We start from the raw sequence: 4,800 nt of genomic DNA on the forward strand, positions 1-4,800 counted from the left end.
TAGTTTCAGCATTGAGGGATGATTTTAAAGGTAGTGGCAGAGATGTGGTGGAAAAAATTTTGAGGCAAAGGTTGCGGAGGAGGAGGGCTAGAACGAAGCAAGGACTTACGGCTGTGAAACGCACATGGGCACGTCGCTTTGCTTCTGAAAAACTACTTCTCTGCCTTATTCCCATACTTCTTTTTCAAATTGGATCTTTACATTGCTTGAGAAGCCACATGAGCTTCTCTGCATGTAACAGCATTTGGGTCAGACAGTGTCATCTTGATGACCTGTTGTACTACGCTTTAACACACTCTTGGTTGTCCATTTCTTTAAAGCAGCAAGAGTTGGCTTCATGCCCATAACCCTGGCAGAGGAAGCACCACAAGGGTTGGGCACGTTACCTTGAGTTGGTACTATGCCAACTTAACTGATTTTGGAAGGACTAATGTGTCAAAAGTTAGGAGAGCTGATGTCGACTGTTTCAAACCATCAACTTTCTTCTTATAACAACCTGGAAGACCCTGGCGATCCCATTGACCCAAAGCCTTGCCCGTTGAAGTTGATGATTATGCTAATGGGTGGTTAAAACTGTTACTAGGACTGGGCTGTGTCCTGCCGGAACATATAATTTGAATATTTTGTGGACCAGTTGGGGGGTGGGAGTGGTAGCCCCCAAAGGGATTTAAGTATATATGAAAATATATTTGTGTGCATATATATATTTACATATGTGTGTATATATACATATAAATACATATACAGACATTATCATCATCAGCCTGTAGTAGTCCACTGCAGGCCTCTCTCAATCTTTTACAATTTTGTCTGTTTTGCATTTTTTTGTTCAAGTCTTGGCCTTCAAATTTCGTTATTTCGTCATGCCATCTTGTCACTGGTTTGGTCCTTGACCTCTTTATGTTTTCACAAGTATATCTTCCACTTTTGTCTGTTTCCTGATCCATGTCACCCTCATCCGATCTCTCAGGCTAATTCCCGGTATCAACCTCTCCATCCCTCTCTGGGCACTTATTAGTATCCTCTCCAGTGATTTGGTTGTAGTCCATGTTTCTGATCCATAGGTCATAACTGGGAGGACGCATTAGTTAAAGACTTTTCTTTTTAAACATAATGGTAAGGACTCTCTAAGTATACTACTGTATCAGCCGAAGGCGCTCCAGCCTAGACTAATGCATTGCATAATTTACTCTTTGCTAGATGTGTTTGTCTGTACGAGTTGCCTTATGTATATAACTTGTTAAGTACCTGTAGCGCTTCGCCTTGTACATGTATCTGTTCAAATTGAACTCTACTATTGAACATGATCTTAGTCTTTTTCTTGTTCATTCTAAGTCCGACTTTCGACTTTCTCTATCAGATAATTTATTAGTTGCTGCATTTCATTTGCAGTAGTACCACGTTCGCTTCTATCCGTGGCTGTTTGAGTTGTATAGATTTTTGTAAAAGTCTTCCATCTGGTTTCTCTGTTCCCTATTCTGAGTCTGCTTTTAACTGTTTTCATGCTAGTACCTGAGATCACAGTTTCATCTATTGAGTATTGAATTTCCGTACATCTCTCTTCTTTTTATTTATAACCTTTGTTAGTTCAGGTAATTCTATTTTGTCTCTGTTTGACGATACTTTCATGTTCTTACCGCCTCCTTCAAGTGCAGCTTCATTTATCATGTCATTGAACTGTTTGTTGATTTGGTCAATTTTGAGATTTTTCATCGCTGAGCTGTGAATATCTTTTTGGTGTTAAATTTCGGTCGCCTGGTCTTCAAGTTAATTAAATTTAGCTGTAGTTTTCATATGAGTATGTTCCTCTCCCTTCTGAGGTGTAATTTAATTTGGCCTCTTACCATTCTATGGTTGTTGCCAACATTTACTAAATTAATAACTTCCAGATATTTTGCTATATCGCTCCTATTTAAAATTTATGAAGTAATTTCGTTTTTGATATTAGATGGTGACTTCCATGTCCACTTCCACTCTAGTCTTTTTTCGAAAATGTATTCATGATATTGAGTGATGGAGCCTCCACAAGCATTTGTCCCTTCTCATTCCTAGTGCCTATTCTGTGAATTCCCCACTAGGGTTTCACCTGTTCTTTTTACCGATTTTGGCATTAAAATATCACATAATATTGTGAAATGGATTTTTACTGTCTTGCCTGGCTAAATGGACATCTTCATAGAAGCTCTCTATTCCTTCATCACTGTGGCTATGGGTTGGAGCATAGACTTGAACAATCTTTAGGTTGAACCTATTGTTTAGTTTTATTTTTACTGAAGCCACTCTTTCGCTTACACTATAGAATTGCACAATATTTTTTTTCGAAGCGTTTGTGAACTAGAAACCTACACCAAATTTCCTGATTGCTACCCGGGGGTTTACCTCTCCAAAAGAGCACGTTCCATCATTTAGAATCTTCTGTTCTTTGCCTAGTCTTCTGAGTTCCCCAGAGTCCTACAACACCCCATTTAATGAAGAGATTTCCTCAGGTAATGCTAGTAAGTTGGATTCATTCTCACTATCCTCATATTACATGTGGAAAGGTACTCAGCGTGGGCAGCCTGTTTTACTGAGAGTTTAGCACCCCCGCTTCGGAGCGATCTTAATTACCGCTGTAACCAGGGGCTCCTTCGCCTCCGAGGAATGAGGGCCGTTGCAGCCATAGCTTTTTGATTGAGAGGTACGCAGCCGAATTACCCCCCCCCCTTCTACCTACTGGCTTAGGTGTATCTCGGTGGGAAGGGGAGTAGTAGCCGAGATGCTACTGTAAACACCTCCAGCAGTCTAGTGAGACAGCAAACACAGCGTCCTCACTCCCAGTATACTCCCGTGAGCAGGCTTGAGTATCAGAATGCAATATGTAAATTATATTTTTAAATGATTTTAATTATCCTTATGTAACCCAGTGCAGACATAGTTGTTCACCCCCTAAGTATTAGCCTTTTCATTTTCGTGAACATGCACATCCAATCATACAGCTTTACATATGCTCCTATGCATATGATATCCATACATACTCCTACATTATACACAACTACACACATGCACATGCATGCACATATATAGACATATGCGCATACATATGTGTATATGCACCCACATATGTGTATACACACCCACATAGTGTAACCCCATATGCAAACACACATGCGATAATTGTACACGTACTATGACTATACATTCACATTATGTGTCATATATATGCTTATGCAAACATACTTATGATACACATATGTTTCACCCCCACACCCCCAAACACACACACACCACACACACACACACACACACAAACACACAACACACACACAACACCCCAACACCACCCACACACACACACACCACACACACAAATATATATATATATATATATATTATATATATATAATATATAAAATATGATATATATATGTATACAGCACACACACACACACATATATATATATAAATATTATATATTATATATATAAAATATATATTATATATATTATATATATATATATGTATGTATATATATATATAATATATATATACATATATATATATACACATATACATACACACACATATACACATATATGCGCATATATACACCTACACTTATACATACACATACACGCACACACTATACTACAACATATGAATATACAAACATGCACAAATGTACAATCTACGTATTTATAATAAATGTATACCCTCATGTACATCTTGTACTCCTTACACATAACTATCCATACATTAACTGTACTTACGCAAACATAGTCGCCCTCCCATACACATGTATTGCTTCTCTTGCATGCACACACACAACATGGACATGTACACACAAACAAGCATACACCTGCCCACTTCCGTGCATACGCGCTCATCCTCGTGCACAAACGTTTGAGCAGTGCCTACCTGAGCACACACATGTACTCCATTATAAAGAGCCCATGCATTATAATGTGCATACATTGTAGGCTTGCCGCAGAGTGGTTGTGGGAAGGAGGCGGGTGATGAGGAAGAGGAGGATTTAGAACGATGTTGGAATGGCCAAAGATGGGGCTTGGGGTGAGAGGAAGTTAGAAAGGTGATTTTGTATCTGGCAGTTTTTTGGAGAGGTGTCGCATTCCTAAGCAGTCGCCCTCGGCCGACCGCGGATTGCAGTCGTCTGTGAGTTCAGCTTACCTGGGAGTTGGCTGGCAGGACGAATGTCATTTACTAGGAAACGGCCTTCGATTTCCACAGCAAAATTCCTGATAAACTATTCTTTTTCCCTTCTAAATAGTGACCGAGTCCCAATTCCCTGTCAGCTGAGCCGTTAGACAAACATCTATAGCTTCCAATATCTCTTGTGAGATGAAATTCTGTCCTGCTCTTGAGAGGTCGCCAATGAACTCCTGCGTAAGTGTTTCACGCTTGAAGAGATACCACAGCAATACAGGGTCCGGTAGGTTATCAAGCTGTGAAACCACCAAAAATAGCCTTAGCAAATCCTCGGGCACACACCCTCTCCATCAGCCTATCCATATGACCCCTCCCCACACCCTCCATCGGTCCAATGATCACCATAGATCACTGGATCGCTGGGGGGTTTTGAAGTGGACTTGGAGGGTAGCCACTATCAATTAATGGTCAGTACCACTGAATTTGGCGCTCCAGTAGACCCTGTAGTTCTGGAGGATCCTTCAGCTAGTGCAACAGTGTGGTCGATTTCCCTCCCGATGCTGTATCATGTCCTCGATAAAGTCAGGGATACTCAAAACTCCTGTTATAAGGTCAAGGATGTAATCATCTTCACTCGACTTTCCGATTTCCTAAAAA

The sequence above is a fragment of the Penaeus monodon genome, chromosome 6, assembly GCF_015228065.2.
Source record: "Penaeus monodon isolate SGIC_2016 chromosome 6, NSTDA_Pmon_1, whole genome shotgun sequence".
NCBI lineage: Eukaryota > Metazoa > Arthropoda > Malacostraca > Decapoda > Penaeidae > Penaeus > Penaeus monodon.